Source organism: Hemitrygon akajei, chromosome 9, assembly GCF_048418815.1.
Source record: "Hemitrygon akajei chromosome 9, sHemAka1.3, whole genome shotgun sequence".
NCBI classification, from domain to species: domain Eukaryota; kingdom Metazoa; phylum Chordata; class Chondrichthyes; order Myliobatiformes; family Dasyatidae; genus Hemitrygon; species Hemitrygon akajei.
The window spans coordinates 77,047,200-77,066,765 of NC_133132.1; the positions used below are offsets into that span (position 1 = coordinate 77,047,200).

General features: G+C 40.8%; 1 protein-coding gene across 8 annotated transcripts in view; it reads left to right on the plus strand.

Annotated features, from left to right (window-relative positions):
* The window catches only part of gjb7 (gap junction protein beta 7), a 41,579-nt gene that overhangs the window by 13,876 nt on the left and 8,137 nt on the right, over nt 1-19,566 (plus strand). For 3 of the 8 annotated variants that reach the window (XM_073056404.1, XM_073056405.1, XM_073056406.1), the window contains exon 2: nt 3,199-3,262. The gene's annotated coding sequence lies outside the window, so the exon portion shown is untranslated. Of the gene's footprint in view, nt 1-2,305; nt 2,455-2,719; nt 2,930-3,198; nt 3,263-18,561; nt 18,598-19,566 lie in introns of all 8 variants that reach the window. The other 5 variants (XM_073056401.1, XM_073056402.1, XM_073056407.1 and 2 more) reach the window with 3 other exon arrangements.

Here is a 19,566-nt window from a genome sequence, read left to right on the forward strand (position 1 = left end):
AAAGCAAGAGGATAGTGAGGGATAAAATTGGTCCCTTAGAGAATCAGGGTGGTCAGCTATGTGTGGAGCCGAGGGAGATGGGAGAGATTTTGAACGATTTCTTCTCTTCGGTATTCACTAAGGAGAAGGATATTGAATGGTGTAAGGTGTGGGAAACAAGTAAGGAAGTTATGGAACCTATGACAATTAAAGAGGTGGAAGTACTGGCGCTTTTAAGAACTTTAAAAGTGGATAAATCTCCGGGTCCTGACCGGATATTCCCCAGGACCTTGAGGGAAGTTTGTGTAGAGATAGCAGGAGCTCTGACGGATATCTTTCAGATGTCATTAGAAACAGGGATTGTGCCGGAGGATTGGCGTATTGCTCATGTGGTTCCATTGTTTAAAAAGGGTTCTAGAAGTAAGCCTGGCAATTATAGACCTGTCAGTTTGACATCAGTGGTGGGTAAATTAATGGAAAGTATTCTTAGAGATAGTATTTATAATTATCTGGATAGACAGGATCTGATTAGGAGTAGCCAGCATGGATTTGTGCGTGGAAGGTCATGTTTGACAAACCTTATTGAATTTTTTGAAGTAGTTACGAGGAATGTTGACGAGGGTAAGGCAGTGGATGTAGTCTATATGGACTTCAGCAAGGCCTTTGACAAAGTTCCACATGGAAGGTTAGTTAAGAAGGTTCAGTCGTTAGGTATTAATGCTGGAGTAATAAAATGGATTCAACAGTGGCTAGATGGGAGATGCCAGAGAGTAGTGGTGGATAATTGTTTATCGGGATGGAGGCCGGTGACTAGCGGGGTGCCTCAGGGATCTGTTTTGGGCCCAATGTTGTTTGTAATATACATAAATGATCTGGATGATGGGATGGTAAATTGGATTAGTAAGTATGCTGATGATACTAAGGTAGGAGGTGTTGTGGATAATGAGGTGGATTTTCAAAGCTTGCAGGGAGATTTATGCCGGTTAGAAGAATGGGCTGAACGTTGGCAGATGGAGTTTAATGCTGAGAAGTGTGAGGTTCTACATTTTGGCAGGAATAATCCAAATAGAACATACAGGGTAAATGGTAGAGCATTGAGGAATGCAGTGGAACAGAGAGATCTAGGAATAACAGTGCATAGTTCCCTGAAGGTGGAGTCTCATGTAGATAGGGTGGTGAAGAAGGCTTTTGGAACGCTGGCCTTTATAAATCAGAGCATTGAGTACAGAAGTTGGGATGTAATGTTAAAATTGTACAAGGCATTGGTAAGGCCAAATTTGGAATATTGTGTACAGTTCTGGTCACCGAATTATAGGAAAGATATCAATAAATTAGAGAGAGTGCAGAGACGATTTACTAGGATGTTACCTGGGTTTCAGCACTTAAGTTACAGAGAAAGGTTGAACAAGTTAGGTCTCTATTCATTGGAGCGTAGAAGGTTGAGGGGGGATTTGATCGAGGTATTTAAAATTTTGAGAGGGATAGATAGAGTTGACGTGAATAGGCTGTTTCCATTGAGAGTAGGGGAGATTCAAACGAGAGGACATGATTTGAGAGTTAGGGGGCAAAAGTTTAAGGGAAACACGAGGGGGTATTTCTTTACTCAGAGAGTGATAGCTGTGTGGAATGAGCTTCCTGTAGAAGTAGTAGAGGCCAGTTCAGTTGTGTCATTTAAGGTAAAATTGGATAGGTATATGGATAGGAAAGGAGTGGAGGGTTATGGGCTGAGTGCGGGTAGGTGGGACTAGGTGAGATTAAGAGTTCGGCACGGACTAGGAGGGCCGGAATGGCCTGTTTCCGTGCTGTGATTGTTATATGGTTATATATGGTTACTTGGTTAATAAATTAACCTTTGAACTTAAATCTACTCACTCTTTCCACCGCTGATTCTTCAATAAGGACTGGTACATGTTCCCCTGTTTTCTCTTCTTGAAGTCCACAATCAATTCCTTGGTCCTGTGATATAGGGTGTGAGGTTATTGCCAAAGTATCTCAATGTATGCCTCCTTATTGTCATCTGTGACCTTACAAACAACAGTGGTGTCATCTGCAAATTGATAGATGGCACTTGAGCAATGCCTAGCCACATAGTCATGAGCAGAGAGAATAGAAAAGTGGGCTAAGCATGCATCCTTGAGGAGGAGATGTTATTACTGATTGTACTGACTGTGGTCTTCCAAGGAGGAAGCTGAGGATTCAGCTGCAGAGGGATATACAGAAGCCCAAGTTTAGAAGCTTGGTGATTAAGACTGAAAGGATTATGGTATTGAAGTCTGAGCTGTAATAGATAACCATCAGCCTGATGTTTGTTTGACTTGTTGTCTAGGTGCTCCAAAGCAGAGTGGAGAGCCTGTGAAATTGCATCCGCTGTAGACCTGTTGTGATAGTAGTTGAATTGCAGTGGGTCCAGGTCCTTGCTCAAGCAGAAGTTAATTCCAGTCATAACCAACCATTTGAAATACTTCATTATGGCAGGTGAATGAATTTGTCAGCATTTATTCCTATTAGTTTACCTGATATTATCTCTCCTGTATTATTAATTACTTTAAGTCTCTAACTTTTGTTTTCCTCTTCCAAACTTAGCTCGCACTCTTTGATATACTTAGACAAACACAAAATACTTGTTTAACGACTTTGCCAATTTTTTGTTTAACTTTGTTGATTCCCTGCCTTAGACCAACATTTACTTTTGCTGTTCTTATCCTTTTCTGGTAACTGTGGGTGCACTTTAAATCAAAAGATCTGAATTGGGAGTTCAGAGATATATCAAAGAACTACAGGACTGCAGGAGATCAGAGCCATTGGAAAGGGCAAGATTGCTGTGGAATCGATATTCCATCAATAATCCATGTAAAAACTCTCCGTACCAGACCTACTGCACTTATATTTGTAACTTTCGCATGAAACAGAGGTCCATTAATGCAAGATGTCAGCTATATCTGTTCGAAAGGTATTTTTCATTTTCAGTTTGTTTGAGAGAAACTATATAAGTATATAAGATAATTGTGCAACTATTGAACTGAAACTGTAACAGATGTAGGTGGTTCTAATTTTAATAATTGCTGGGAGCTACTTAAGCGGAGCCAAGGCTCAGGTTACACTTGCTTAGATCACAATAGGGGAAGTCAAACAGAGATCATCTTACCTACAAATTGTATCGAAACAGATGGTTTTGTGAATATTTCTTTTTTACATGGAGGAAATAATTCTTCATTTCAGATTGCTGGATGTAAATTTGTTGGAGAGGGAACCTGGAGAAGACTGAACTATCAACTGTTTCAAGGTAAATCCTATGATTTAATTTGTGTTTAAATATAAAAGAGTAGTTAGATAGGAATTCAGAACACAAAAAAAACATGCTGCGATCTTTATCGTGTTCAAATAAAGGAAGGGGAATGAACTTGCCCTTCCTAATTTAATGTATGTTCTCAATAAATCAAAAACAATTGGCAGAAATTACATCAAATTTTGTACTTTATAAGAGAAGCAGAAGTTCTTTTTAAAACGAAAGTATATTTGAGATTTCATAATGTTTCATGGCCAACATTCTGCAGAATGTTGATAACTGCAGAAAAATAGTCTGGATTAGAAGTGTTCATATATAAACCACAGTCTTGTGCAGCAATTCTCAAACTAAACTATTCCAGGGATATTGTGAGTGGGAGGTTGGCAGCACCTGGATGCATTTACGCTCCACTACAACTCTGAATTTAGCTTAGAGTATTTTGAAAGAGGTATCTGGTATCAGACTCATGGAAGTTAGTGAAGTTCTCAATCTAGTTTTTTCTACTTGTTGCCTAATTCTAGGCTATGGTTCTGTAAGTAGTCAGCATGACAGGCCATGGCTTGGTTTCATGTTTTCCACGTTGACAAATTCTAGAATATAGTTCATCGTAGTCAGCATGACAGCCTATGGCTAGGTTTAATGATTTGATTTTAACACCAGCCAGTATAGTCAGTTGGTTATATTGCCATCACAGCTACTTTCTCCAACATAATGCTGCTCTTGCTCAATGTCTACGCGTATGTCTTTTTTTTTTCTCAGATTAGGAACAAGAACCTCAGTGGATTACCCTCCATTGAGGCCCTATCAATTTTAGTATTCTATTCAACAAACTCAGAATAAAGTGGAGATCATATTGTTGACCTTCATGATTATTTACAATACCTGAAGCTACTTTAATCAAGGCAAAATGTGTGTGGAAGCAATTACTTTGGGTGGCATATTTTGAGGTAATCTTGTACTTAATAAGGAGGCAGGTTTGTCCTAACTTATTTGCTTGTTTATTTATTATTATTATTATTTTTATCTCTCTCTTTGTACAGTTTGTCCATCCCGTTGGGTGCGGTCATTCATTGATCCTCTTTTGTTTCTTGTATTTATTGTGAATGCCCACATAAAATGAATCTCAGGGCTGTGTATGGTGGCATTTATGCACTTTGATAATAAACTTATTTTGAGAGTTATAAGGATAAATTCTATGCATTAGGTGCACATTCCCAACATCAGCATGGGGGAATATAATTTTAGTATCTACCCAATAGAACCCGAGAGTAATGAATACCTGTGGTATAATAATAATTTGTTGCTACCTCATTGAACATGTGGCAAGTGTGTGGGAGATATACGAGACAGTGAGTAACGCACAGAGCAGCTGTTCTAAAATGATCTCATCTAGTGGTCCTACAGAGATTTGAGCCACACCCTATGAAATTCACCAGGGTTTGGCCTCCTGTATATCGACCAGACCCGACGTAGATTGGGAGAGGGCTTTGCTGAGCACCTACGCTCTGTCTGCCAGAAAAAGTGGGATCTCCCAGTGGTCTCTCATTTTAATTCCACTTCCCATTCCTGCTCAAGATGTCAATCCATGGCCTCCTTTACTGACACGATGAGGCCACACTTGGGCTGGAGGAACAACATCTTATATTCCATCTGGGTAGCCTCCAACATTAATTTCTGAACTTCCGGTAATACAAGCCCCCCCCTTCACCATTCACCATCTCTTTTCCCCTCTCTCATCTTATCTCTTTGCCTGCCCATCACCTCCCTGTGGTGCCTGGTTCCCTTTTTCTTTCTGGCATGGCCTTCTGTCCTCTCCTATTAGGCTCCCACTTCTCCAGTCCTGTATCTCTTTCACCAATCAACTTTCCAGCTCTTTACTTCAACCCCCTCCCAGTTTCACCTCTCTCCTTCCCTTCCCTGACCTTTTACACCTACTCAACTTATTTTCTCCAGTCCCACTGAAGGGTCTTGTCCCAAAACGTCGACTGTACTCTTTTCTACAGATCCTACCTGGCTTGCTGAGTTCCTCCAGCGTTGTGTGTGTCTGTGTTGATTGGATTTCCAGCAACTGCAGATTTTCTCTTGTTTGTGGTAGGATTGTTCACAAGTAGCCTGGTGTTTGTCACATCACTTTGAATGCAAATTGCAATTATGCCTACACTATTTCACCAGATACATGCAACAAGGTCCAATGTATAGGAAACTACTCGTCATTGTAGTGTCTTCTAACAATTACTCACTTTCAGACAATATCTTACTTTTCTATCAGCTGCTTGCTAGTCTTCGAGAGCCTACTTCCAGATTTTCCATGACAAGTGAAGTTGATCATATTATATACTCCGGTGTGCATTCAGTTTCTTTGTGTAGGGCCCTCTAAAATTTCCTTCTTGATTCTATCTGTTGTGTAAATGAATCCTGAAATGCCCATTCTCTCTCTAAGTCGAACTGAGTTCATTCCCCCTTAATGAGGAGATAGTTTGCAGGTGCTGGAGCCTGGATATTAGATATCCTGTTTAGTCATTTGATATTCAAAGTGGTGTGCAGCAGAAAGCTGATGGTTAAATCATCCACAGTAGGCCCAAGAGCCATGGCTATACAACAGGATTGTGTCAGTTACTGTTTGACAAATTGTGTTCTTTATTTCAAAGTAAATTTATTTTTAAAATAGTTTAATTTACTTTAGTTCAAAGTAAATTTATTATTGAAGTATGTATGTTACCATATACAACCCTGAGATTCCCTTTCTAGTGGGCATATTTCAATAACTATATAACTATAATAGAATCAATGAAAGACTACACCAACTGGGTGTACAACCAATGTGAAAAAAACAACAAATTGTGCAAGTACAAAAAAAGTTATAAGTAAATAAATATTGAAAACATGAGATAAAAGTGAGTCCATGGACTGTGGGAACATTTCAGTGATGGGGCAAGTGAAGTTATAAAGTCATAACAAAGTCATAGTCAAAAAGTACAGCACAGAAACAGGTCTTTTGGCCCAACTAGTCTATGCCAACCCATATAAACTGCCTACTCCCATCGACCTGCACAGAACTATAACCCTCCATATCCCTACTATCCATGTACCTATTCAAACTTATTTTAAGTGGTGAAATTGAGTTTGCAAACTCTACTGCACTGGCAGCTCACTCCACACTCTCAGGACCCTCTGAGTGAAGTCTCCCTTCATGTTCTCCTTAAACTTTTCACCTTTCACCCTTAACCCATGACCTCTAGTTGTAGTCCCACCTAATCTCAGTGGGGAAACTCCTACTTGAGTTTACCTTATTTATACCCCTCATAATTTTGTATACCTCCATCAAATCTCCCCTCAATCTTCTACATTCCAAGGAATAATTATTCAATCTTTCCATATAACTTAGGTTCTCCAGTCCCAGCAACATCCTTGTAAATTTTCTTTGTACTCATTCAACCCTATTTACATTTTTCCTTTGGGTAGATGACCAAAACTGCATACAATACTCCAAATTAGGCCTCCTAATGATTTATACAAGTTCAAAATAACATCCCATCTCTTGTATTAAATACTTCAATTTATGAAGGCCAATGTCCCAAAAGCTTTCTTTTCGACCCTATCTACCTGTGATGCCACTTTCAATGAATTTTGGACCTGTATTCCCAGATCCATTGTTCTGCAGTTGTCCTCCTGTTCACTGTGTAAGGCCTATCCTGGATGGTTCAACCAAAGTGTAACACCTTGCACTTCTCTGCATTAAATTACATCTGCCATTTTCAGCCCATTTTAAAGGCTGGTCCAGATCCTGTTTTAAGCTCTGATAGTCTTCCTTGCTATCCACAGCACCCCCAATCTTGGTAGCATTTGTAAATTTGCGGATCCAATTAACTACATTGTTGTTTGTCATCTATATCAATGATTTGGATAACAATGAACTCAGCTCCCATCTCTGTGCACTCCAGTAGCCACAAGCCTCCTGTTGGAGAGGCAACCATCTATTACCAGTCTCTGACTTCTCCCACAAAGCCAATATCTAATCCAATTTACAACCTCATCCTGAAGTTGAGAGGAGTTATCCCCTTTGGTTCAAGAGCCTGATTGTTGAGGGGTAATGACTGTTCCTGAACCTGGTGGTGTGAGTCCTGCGGCTCTTGTACCTTCTTCCTGATGGCAGCAATGAGAAGAGAGCGTGACTTTGGGTAGTGGGAGTCCCTGATGATGGATGCTACTTACCTGCGACAATGCTCTGTGTAGATCTGCTCAGTGGGGAGACCTTTACCCATGATGGACTGGGCTGTTTCCACTCATTTTTGTAGGATTTTCCATTCAAGAGTATTTGATTTTTCCATACCAGGCTGTGATGTAACCTGTCAATAATCTTTCATCATTTATATGTGCTGCAGTGATAAATACTCTAAAATGCTGAAAGGACACATTGATGCAGTTGGCATCGTCTTGATTAATCATAACTACAGAGTTGGCACTCCTCAATTTAAACATGCACCAGATTGAGCTTATTAAATATATTTACCAGAGTCTCTTTGATAACAATAAATAAATGTATATTTCACTCACAAAATGACTTGATATTACCCCCACTGATTTAGGAAAACATGGAGGGATCTGGAAAATGAAGAAAAAGAAATAATTATAATAGAAAACTTATCAAGTACTCACTTAAACAGGGGTATAAATATAAAATGCTGCAGATGCTGGCAAGCTGAAATAAAAATAAGTGCAGGAAAATCTCAGCGTTTCAGGCAACACCAGTGGAAAGAGAGTCAGAGTTAATATTTCAAGATCAATGACCTGAAGCATTAATTCTGTGGACTGTGACTATCCACTGAGTATTTTGAGCACGTTTTGTTTTCATAACTTGTGGTACAGTCAAATCTCAGCAGCTGTTATTTGGGAACTTTCTTCCTGGAGCACTCAACACTGACTCCAAACCATTAATGGGAATGTATACATCTTCCACTGCACTTTTCTGTCAGACTTACTGTGTCTCCAATAACTTATTTTTCCTGGGTTGCTGGCTGCAGTGTGGTAGATAAACCGGTTTTACAGACCATCGCCGAGAGTTGGGGTAACCTCACCTACTGGAATATTTGCCTATTGTTATCACATTAGCCACATTAGCCAACATCATATCATGAACTACAGTTCTAATGCAAAATTCAAATATTTCTCCTTGAAAATAATGAAATGGAAAAGCTAGGCATTGTTTCCAGAGTTTGCTAAAGAACACAATCATTACAATTACATAGGGCAGTACTGAGATTTCATCTGGAATATTTTGTGTAGGCTTGATCTCAATAATTAAGGAATAATGCACTTGCAACTTTGGGGCTGCACAAGGTTTAATGGATTAATTCCAGGAATTGGGGAGGGGTTGAATGTTGCTGGGGGTGGTGGTGGTAGTAGGGCAGTGGAATTCCCGGGGAGGAGATATGAAGCAGACTGAGCCTATATGTTAAGTCTAGAAGAATGAGAGGTGTTCTTATTGGAACATTCACAGTTCTAAAGGGGTGTACCAGATTAGGTGCAGTGATAGCGTTTCCCCTGGCTGGGTTAAGAAGAACCAAGGGACAGAATATCAAACTAAGAAGTTAGTTATTTAGCACGATAAAGAAGCAACTGCATCATCCTGAACATGGTCAGTCCATAGAATTCTCTACTCAGGAGTATAATGGACATTCTCAAAGCCATAGAGCCATACAATCATACAGTACAAAAACAGGGCCTTCAGACTACCTGGTTCATGCTGACCACTGTATCCTAACTGCTAGTCCCAAAGTTCTATCATGAGAGACAGAGAATGATACATTTTTGAATATTGAAGGAATCAAAGGATGTGGAGTTACTTGAGGAAAGAGATGGTGAGGCAAAAGATTAGCCTTAAAACACTGAGTTGACAAGAATCTTATGGTGTACTCCTTATTTTCTATAAGAGCATAAGACATTGGAGCAGAATGAGTCCATTCAGCCCACTGAGTCTGCTCTGCCATTTGATCATGACTGATTTTATTTTTGCTCTCAACTAATGGAAACACCTTCACATTGTCTAGGCCTTTCAATATTTGGTAAGCTTTAATGAAATCCCCCCCTCATTCTTCCAAACTCCACCAAATAAAGGCCCAGGGCCATCAAATGCTCCTCATACATTAACTTTTTCATTCTCAGTATAATTCTTGTAAACCTCCTCTGGACCCTCTCCAATGCCAGCACATCTTTCTTAGATATGCGCCCCAAAACTATTCATAATGCTCCACGTGCGTCTGACCAGTGACTTACAAAAGCCTCAGCATTACATCCTTGTTTTTATATTCCAGTCTTCTCAAAGTGAGGACTTCTACCTTCTTCAAGAATCGTTTGAGTCGTATCACTGTCGTAATTAAGTAGGGAACTTGAGTCCTTCCTCAAACTAACAATGAATAAGCAGGGATTTTTCCTGTTCTTGCATCAACTTTGGAAGAGCTGCAGAAACCTTATTAAAATTATGACAACAGTAGGTAAAGGGGGGGGGGGGGTAGTAACTCTAGTGCAAATTCCACCATTGTCTCTAATATTTCGCCCGATGACTGCCAAGACCACACATCCTGTGATTCTGAGCCAAGTCAATCTTTATAGCATTTAAGAGACAATTGATGCCATTCAGTCTATAACTGTTTCAAGATCAGGTGCCAGAAATTAAAACTAGATATCTGGGTTTAATATTCCATGTCATCAAATAAAATAAGAGCAGTACAGGTAGAAAACGGGTAAAGAAAAATCAATAATCATTTGTAGAGGAAGAAAAGTGCTACTAATTAGAAAGCTCCTTCAAAAGGCTAGTCTAGGCACATTGAGATTTGTACAATTCCTTCATGCTATGAGGTTAGAATTGAGCAATCATGTTTTCACACAATATCACACACATACACAGATACAGACATGCACAAGTAATTACAAACACGTAGGCATGCACATGAGGCACAGCCAAGGATTAATATGCATGTATACGTTTTCTGCAAGTTAGATACCATTATGAAGAAATTATTCAGTAGTCACTGAGAAAAATTTGTTTGAATTAAGCACAGCTCCAATGCCACATACAAGTTAGCTGACAACAACACTGTTGCTGGCCAAATCAAAGGTGGACATGAATCATCATTTAGGAGAAAGACTGAAAATCTAGCTGAGTGGTGCCACAACAGTAACCTCTCACTCAATGTCAGGAAGACCAAGTAGCTGATTTTTGACTATAGGAGGAGGAAACCAGAGGTCTATGAACCAGTTCTCATCAGGGGATCAGAGATAGAGGATCAGCAACTTAAAATTCCTCAGTGTTAACATTTCAGAGCATCTGTTCTGGGCTCAGCACTAAAGTGAAATTATGAAGAAAGCACCTCTACATTTTCAAAGATTCGGCATGAAATCTAAAACTTTAACTAAAACTTCCACAGTTGTAGATGAAGGTGGAGAGTATTTTGACTGGCTGCATCACTGCCTGGTATGGAAACACTAATGCCTTTGAATAGAAAATCCAACATAAAGTAGTGGGTGTGGCCCAGTCCATCACAGGTAAAGCTCTTCCCACCATTGAGTATATCTACACAGAGCGTTGTCACAGGAAAGCAGCAAACATCATCAAAGACCCCTGCCACCCCTCCCACTCTTTTCACACTGCTGCCATCAAGAAGAAGGTAGTTGAGCCACCCAACCAGGTTCAGGAACTGTTGTTACCCCTCAACCATCAAGCTCTTAAACCACCAGGTATAACTTCACTCAGCTTCACCCACCCCATCACTGATCTTTTCCCACAACCTTTAGATTCACTTTCAAGATCTCTTCATCTCACATTCCTGATAGTTATTGCTTATTTATTTATTCTTACTCTTTTGTGCCTGTACAGCTTGTTGTCTGTTATTTGACCATCTTGTTGGATCCAGTCTTTCATTGATTCTGTTATTTTTCTTGGAATTACTGTGTACGTATGAATCTCATGGTTGCATATGGTGACATCTACAGTATGTACTTTGATAATAAATTTACTTTGAACTCTATGGAATCGTTTTGCACTGTTCAAATCAAATTTAAACTGTTCTCATTTGGTGCTTGGTACAAGCTAATTATTTTTGCTGCTGGGTTGTGTGTAAGAATTAAAATTATGAAGAGAATGTAATTGAATGTGAAACCAATGCCCGCTAATCCTCATTACAGCAATTATATTAAGCTGGATCTTTCATGACGCATTATAAAGTGACAAGCTTGTGAACTGAATTCCCAGCCCTGCTCCTAAGTGCATCCACCTTAACGAGAAACACAAATTGTTTCTATTTATTTCTTTGAGCATTGTTCAGTGCTCATCATCGCAACATGCTCAGAACTAAAGTATGAAGTTTGTTAATCTATGAAACAATCTCAGGGCAATGGACTATATCAGGATAAAGCACAGTGTGTTTCACAGACATAAAACTTCGAATGGAGTCCAACTACCTAATTTTCAACAATAATGACAAACTTACATTTTCAGAATTATCAAAATGTGTCAAGGAACTTCACAGATTTTTATCAACGACCTGACCCCCACCCATGCAAAGCAGTATTAAAAATCAAATCAGAAAATGCTTGAAATATGAGTCAGTCTATGACCTGTCATACCAACTCTGCTTCTGTTTCATTGAAGTTGTCTGCACTGCTTAAATTTTCCTGCATTTTCTCTCTTTGATTTTAGATTTCCAGCTTTTGAGATTTTTTGTTTGCTAAGGCAGTATTGAGACGACTGGCTAAAAGCTTGACAAAGAAGTTGGTTTTAAAGTATTTCCTAAATGAGAAAAATGCAGAAAAGACCTGGAGGGGTTCAGGGTGGAGTTTACCAAGTTCAATATTGCTGTTTGCTAATTGCAGTGTAATAAAATCTGGAAATACACAAGAGCCAAAAATAAAGGAGCTCAAATAGCTTGTGGATTTTAGGGTTGGTGCTGCCCACAGTTTTAGACAAGGATTTGAGAAAGCATTTGGACAGCAGAATTTTGAGGAATAGATCAGAATGAGAATCATATTTAATATCACTGAATTATATGATACGAAATTTGTTGTTTTATAGCAGTAGTACAGGGCAGAGATATAACATTCATTTCCTGTACTTTGTGCCCTGATGGTAGTAATGAGAAGAGGTCATGGCCTGGATGGTGAGGGTGTTGAGCAATGGATGACACCTTCTTGTGGCACAACTTCTGAATATACCCTTGGTAGTGGGAGGCTTGTGCCTTTAGTGAAGATACTAGACTAGAATTTGCACGCATGTCAGGAAATGCAAGATATCCGTGCTTACGTGTGGAGTGTCCTGTGCCTGCTGGCAGCGGGTCACCACCAGTTTCTTGACTACACACAGACCAAGAACTCCTGTAGTTGGAGCAGTCTCCAGGACTTGATTTTGGAATCTGCTCAAACTCGACGCATCAAGTTAGACATGGTGAATTTAATGGAAGAAAATGATTGAGTGATTAAGGTAAATGTTAATATCTTAGACATTTTTAGTTGAGTTTACTGAACATTAAAAAAATGTTTTAAGGTATTTTAATTTTTGTAACTTATTTTTTGTAGTAAAGCAATTTTTTAAATAACTTACACAGATTGATTCATTTATGACAGTTTTTGAATATCTTGGTACATTTTTGAATGACAACATTCAAAAACTTTTGCCATGTTAAATTTGAAGGGCACCAGCTCAGTGGGCTGTCAAAATTTTGTTAGTCCGTTTCACAAGTGGAAATTGTTTTGGGCCCTCAAGTGACAAGATTTACAGGTGGGTGACAAAAGGCACTGCAGGTACTGGTACCTGGAGCAATGTACAGACTGCTGAAAGAACTCAGCCTTCAAGAAGCTCGCATGGAGGCAGAACCCAGAAGATCGTGAAGCCTCCGCTACACTGGTGAAACCAAGTATAGACCAGGTGACCATTTTGCAGAACAATGACCATCTCAAGCTTCCAGTTGCATGTCATTTTAACTCTCCTTCATACTCCCATAATACCTTAGCCCGTGGCCTTCCGCATTGCTACAGAAAGTTTAACTGTGAACTGTGAAGAATGACATCTCGTATTCTAGTTTGATAGATTACAACCCAATTTTACGAATATTGAATTTTCCAGTTTTAGGCAACCTACCTCCCTGATGCCCTTCTCCCACATCTGTCCATCTAGGTCTCTTCTCTCTTTGTTCACCTTCCCCTCCCCTCCCCCTCCTGGGTCAATCTGCATATTCCTCACCGCCACATCTGGTTCCAGTTTTCACCTACCAGCCTCTGCCCCACTCTTGCGAACTTCCCTCTTTGCTTTCGGTCCTGAGGAAGGGTGTTTGTCATAAAGCATCAACATACACCTTTTACCTCCAGGGATGCTGCCACACCTTCTGAATTCTTCCAGCATTCTGCTTTTTTTCACATGTGGAAGGCTTTGCTGCTGAGCTTGGAGCTGGCTTTGTTTATGAAGTTCCTGTTAAGATATCTACACAATGCAAGCACGGAGTTAGCAAATGTTAGTTGGGATAAAGAAGGTGTCTGCTAACTATTAAATCTAGCTATAGTCTTACATATTGTTAAAGCTTTAGCACAAAGGACTTGAAAATTAAATGCATTGGTGCAGCAGCTCAATGCACTTTCCAACTTTTAGTTGCCTGTTTTTAATGAGTGCTGCAAGATTTAAAAAAAAATGCAATTCTTCCAATGCAATATAATAGACACGTGGGGCAGGAGAAGGCTCTTTGGTTCATCTTGTCCATGCTGACCAAAATTTCCACTAGGCTAGTACTGTTCGCTTGTTTGGCCCATTTTCCTTCAAACCTTTCCAATCTCTCCAAATTGCCTTTTAAATGTTGTTAATTCATTGTGTATAATGCAGGGACGTAGTAAGCTGGCGAAACAGAAATTCTGAGGGAAAATGTAATAACTGCTCCAGGTCTCTGTTACCAAGCTTTGAGTAGACAAAATTAATCACATACTATATGTGTCTCTAGCCTTGAGGGGATTTACAGTAATTTGAGTAATTCAGTGAAAGCCGGTAGGGATGTGACACAGAACTGCCAGCTCAGTTAATTGGAATCTGAAATAGGTAGCAGCATAAGAAAACCACACCCTTAAATACATGTTACAATGATAACTCATACATATGAATGATACAAGGAAACTTGAAGAGGTATTATCAGAGTAGGTGAATTCTCACCACGAAAATACCCCTTTTGTAATGTGTCTTTTCACTCCACTTGGTCTTCTTTCATACTAACTGATAAGGAATTCCAGTATCTTGCAGGATCCAAAATTAGTTCAGTTATATCTTCAGAATCCGTACACAACGCTGGAAGAACTCAGCAGGTCAGGCAGCATCCGTGAGAAAAGAGTAGCCAACGTTTCGGGCCAAGACCCTTCATCAGGAATGGGGGGGGGGGGGGGGAGAGAGGGCCGAAGCCCAGTAATAGAGATAGGGGAGAGGGTAGGGCCTAGAGGCACCAGGTGGAAAATCAATCAGAGGAAAGATAAAGGGGGGAGGGGGTAAGCATGAAAGAACTGTAGGGATAAAGAAGCAGAAAGTTGAAAGGGGAGAGGGGCAGAGAGGGACCTGGGGAGGGGGAGGGAATTACCGGAAATTGGAGAATTCAATGCTCATACCACCAGGCTGGAGGCTACCCAGGTGGTAGATGAGGTGTTGCTTCTCCAACCGGAGTTTGGCCTCATCATGGCAGTAGAGGAGGCCATGTATGGACATATCTAGATGGGAATGAGAGGCAGAGTTGAAGTGGGTGGCAACCGGGAGGTCCTGTCTATTGTGACGGACGGAGTGGAGGTGCTCGACGAAGCGGTCCCCCAATCTGCGTCGGGTCTCGCCGATGTAGAGGAGGCCGCACCGGGAGCACCGGATGCAATATCTTCAGAATCAATGTTAGAATCAGCTTCATTAATACTGATATAGCATATGTTGTGAAAATTGTTGTTCTGCAGCAAAGGCACAGTGCAAGACATGAATTGTAAATAGTTGAAAAAGATTTTCAGGCATACTTCACTGAGATTTAAATTTGACAGGACATGGTTGAACAGTGCTGTAACTTGGAGAGTTTGTTCCACTTGTGACTACATGGGATTCCTCTAAGTGCTCTGGTTTTGTGTGTATTAGGAAGTTAACTGGCCAGCGTAAACTGCTCCTAGACTGCCCGGCAATGTTTAGGGGGTATGTTCATGCCCGGGTAAATATTGAAAAAGAACACACGCAGTCCACGGCGACCTTAGAGGAGTTTCGAGACCATTAGGCTCCGCGGGGTGTAAATGCCATCGTGGATAGAGATGGCAACATTTTGGTGTAATGTCTATTGTCTGTTTGTAGTTTAGTAATTGTTTGCCACTGTTTTGTATATATTGTATAGCACCGATATTTGTAATAAAGGATTTCGTAATAAAAAAAAAACAAACTGTTTGGGCAATAGAATATGGAAAGAACTGATGGAAATGTGGGGAGAATATGCTAAATGGCAAGTTAGTGTTAGATTGTGATTGTGCCATTAGCTAGCATAGACTCAGTGGGCAGAATGGCACCCCTCTATGTCATATGTAAATAACTTTGAAAAGCCAATGGATCAGGAGAGAAAATAAGTTATAAGTAAAGCCTGAACAACAACAAATAAACAAATTCCTCTCTGCATGACCAAACTTCTGTTTTACACTGGTGGAAGAGAACCAACTAATGATATAAAGTACCAGCAAATTTGTAGCAAATGTGGACTGTCATGGAATAGTTTAATACATTTGTCAGAGTGTTAGGCTTAACAGACAATGTCATATTGGGTATTTGATACATCTTAATCGTAGAGTGATTGAGTCATACAGCATGGAAACAGCTCCTTCAGCCCAATCGGTCCATGATGGCCAATATGTGATCTAAGCTTGTCCCATTTTCCCATATTTGATCCAGATCCCTCTAAACGTTTCTATCCATGTACGTGTCCACTTACCCTTTAAATGCTGTTAATGTGCCTCCCTCTGGCAGCTCACTCCATACACAGAATACACTCTTGGTGAAAATGTTGGCCGTCCAGTTCCTACTAAATCTCTCCCCTCTCTTCTGCCATGGGATATACTCGATAGGGCAAAGGGAGTGGGGAATAGCTCGTCAAATGGACTGTAATATAATGTGTGAGAATGTGAGGTTGTGCACATTAGCAGGAGGAATCAGATGGAAGGAGCTTGCAGATAACTAGAGTACAGAGGAATCTGGGTGTTCTTGTGCATTGTTATGCCATCGGCCCCCTCCTTTGTGAGAATCTCAAGAACCCGAGTCAAGAGGGGGGTCAGCTGACCCAAAAGAGGAAGGGACGTGCTGAATAGACCCAGGGAAATGGGAGAGAGAGAGAGAGAGACCACGTTCTCCCAAGAAGCAGAATAAAGGTGACCTTGACTATTGTCTCATGGAGACCACGTGAAAAGCCCTTGGGCAAAGTGGGCTGGTTGAGAGAGAGATCGCATCACCTGCAACCTGATTGACACCTGCGATCCCGTGAAGAAGTATAAAGGAGGGTCTGAGGGGGGGAACCCTCAGACGCACCCAGGAGACGAAGGAAGCACGATATCGATTCCCGTGGGAGCGGGAAGCCATTCTGAAGGAAGCCACGTGCGTTAGATTCCAACTTTTGAATCTGTGGCTAGAACCAACGAAAGACTGCTTTTAGCTAACAACGGGGAAGTCTGCTCCCCTGATTCCAAGGATTTGCTCTGCCAAGACGACGGGCAAGTGTTTATCTTTTCTAAATCATCTCTTTCTCTCTACAACGTGAAAACCCCAGCGGTTCCCAAAAGGGAAAAGCCTGCAAATTTCTGAGTGACTCTTTATATTTCAATTGGACTCTGTATTAACCCCTAGACAACTGTAGAGCTTATTTCTGATTGATTATGGTTACACCGGTGTTTTAGATTGAGTTTTACGATGTATATGATCTGAATGTTTTGTATTAACCATACGTTTGTGCCCTTTTCGAATAAAACGTTTGAAAACAGTAGCATCCGACTCAGCTGATCCATCTATCTTTGCTGGTAAGTTACCTGGTTACGGGGTTACGTAACAGCATGAAGGATGAAAAGCTAGCAGCTAGATTTAGTAAGTAGTTTTAAGGATAAGTGGCATAGAGCTGGGGACACAACTCATCACATCATGGAAACCACCCTCCCCTCCATGTCTATACTTGTTGCCTCAGTAAAGCAGCAAAGACCCACCCCGACATTCTATCTTCTCCCAGCTTCCGTCAAGCAGAAGGTACAAACGCCAGAGCCTGAGGCTGAATGACAGCACCTTGTTATGATCTTGCACATATTCTCTGTAGTTGTTAAACTTTATTCTGTATTCCGTTTTTGTTTTACCTTGTTCTACCTGGATGCACTATATCATGATTTGATCTGTATGAACAGCATGCAAGACAAGCTTTTCACTGTCTATTAGTCCATTTGACAATAATAAAATAATTCCAATTATTGCTCAATGGTTGGAGTTTAGACAGAGAGAAGTATTGCAAAAGTTGAAGGGGTGTTGGACAGGCCACATCTGGATTATTGTGAACTGTTTCAGTCACATTGGCACTCACCAACCCTCCCACAATGCACTGGGAGACCGTGATCCGCCAGCATGGTTAGGCAGCTGGATCTTTTCTGAGAGAGGCACTTGGAAATTTCTGGGTGAGACCAGGGGGGGTGGGGTGTGTGTGTGTGTGTGGAGGGGGGGAGTGGACAGGTGGTAGGTAATAGAGGAGGTGTTCAATAATCAGGCCTGGAAACTGAGTGGTGGCCGTCAGTGAGAGGAATCAATAGAGAAAGGAAATGTGAAGCTCAGAATGTGTCTCTTTGTCGCAAACACGAGGAAATCTGCAGATGCTGGAAATTCAAGCAACACGCACAAAATGCTGGTGGAACGCAGCAGGTCAGGCAACATCTTTCCCCCCATGATGGGATGGCAGGCCTAGAGAGAAAGAAAGGGGGAAAGATGCTGCCTCACCTGCTGCGTTCCACCAGCATTTTGTGTCTGTGTCTTTTTGTCCACCTTTGTGAATGTAATCACAGCTCTTTCTCCAGTTGTTCCGGATATCCTTGATATTAGATGAGGTCATTGCTCTGCCAAGACCACATGGTAGCTGAAATGCAAAAGCCACTGCACAGTGGAAGGTATGATATGCAGGCATTTCCAGTCTTCAGAACTGGAGAGGAAACAACCCAACTCTGACAACAATGGTTTACGTAAGAAGACGGTCTTGTTGCACAACGTTTTTCTAACTGATTCATTTGTTTACTTTTGGGATTTCATTTAGAAGGAGGAGCCGAAGGTCACCCCATCGTGCTGTTAGGTAAGAAATTCCAGGAATTAGAGCTAATGATGAAGAAGGGGTGATATCTTTCCAAATGAAGATTGCATGTGACTTTTAAGGGAAGCTTCAGGCAATGGAGTTCCCCTGCATTCACTGCTCCCATGGTTCCTGATGGTAGAGATTACAGGCTTGAGAAATTCATACACTGCATTGGTGGTGCAGAGAATGGATGGTTGTTAGGTTGTCAATCAGATAGGTTGCTTTGCTGTGAATGGTGTTGGATTTCTTGCGAGTTGTTGCCACAGCATTCACCCAAACAAGTGGAGTGTAATCTATCATAATTTCACACTTATAGATGGTGAAAAGACCCTGGGTATCAGAAGGTGAATACCCAGCCTCTAACTCGCACATATGAGCACAGTATTGACGTAGTTGGTCTAGCTGAGTTCCTGGTTAATGGTGGCTACCAACAAATTGATGGTGGTGGACTTGATGATTGCAAGTTAGCTCTCCTGTTGGCGATGATCAGTGCCTGACACCATTGAGGCATAGATGTTGAATGCTGTCTTGAGCATAAGCTGCTCATCTGCTGGAAATGGATTGATTGATTGATCTCTCACAACCACAACCACCATCCTTTGTGCAAGATAAGATTCCACCCATTGGCGTGCATCTCTCTTGCAGCCAATTGATTTCAGTGTAACCAGGACCTTTGGTGTCACACAAATACTGCACTTGAAAGGGATCTGTGAGAGTAAACTCTTTGCTAGTTTATTAAAGAATAGCAATCAAAAAGGTAAACATGTATATATTACTAAATCATGAGAACAGTCTAATTCTTTCGAATTTTACTTTATGTTCTGGAACCTCATTTATCAGGATTACATGACGATTTGTATTATTGGAGGGTGAGTAGCAAATGGGAAAGTTTGCTGTTAAAAGACCATGGAAAGGCAATTTTTATTTTCGACTCCAAAGAAGGTTTTGAAATGGCGCAGCAAAGATGAA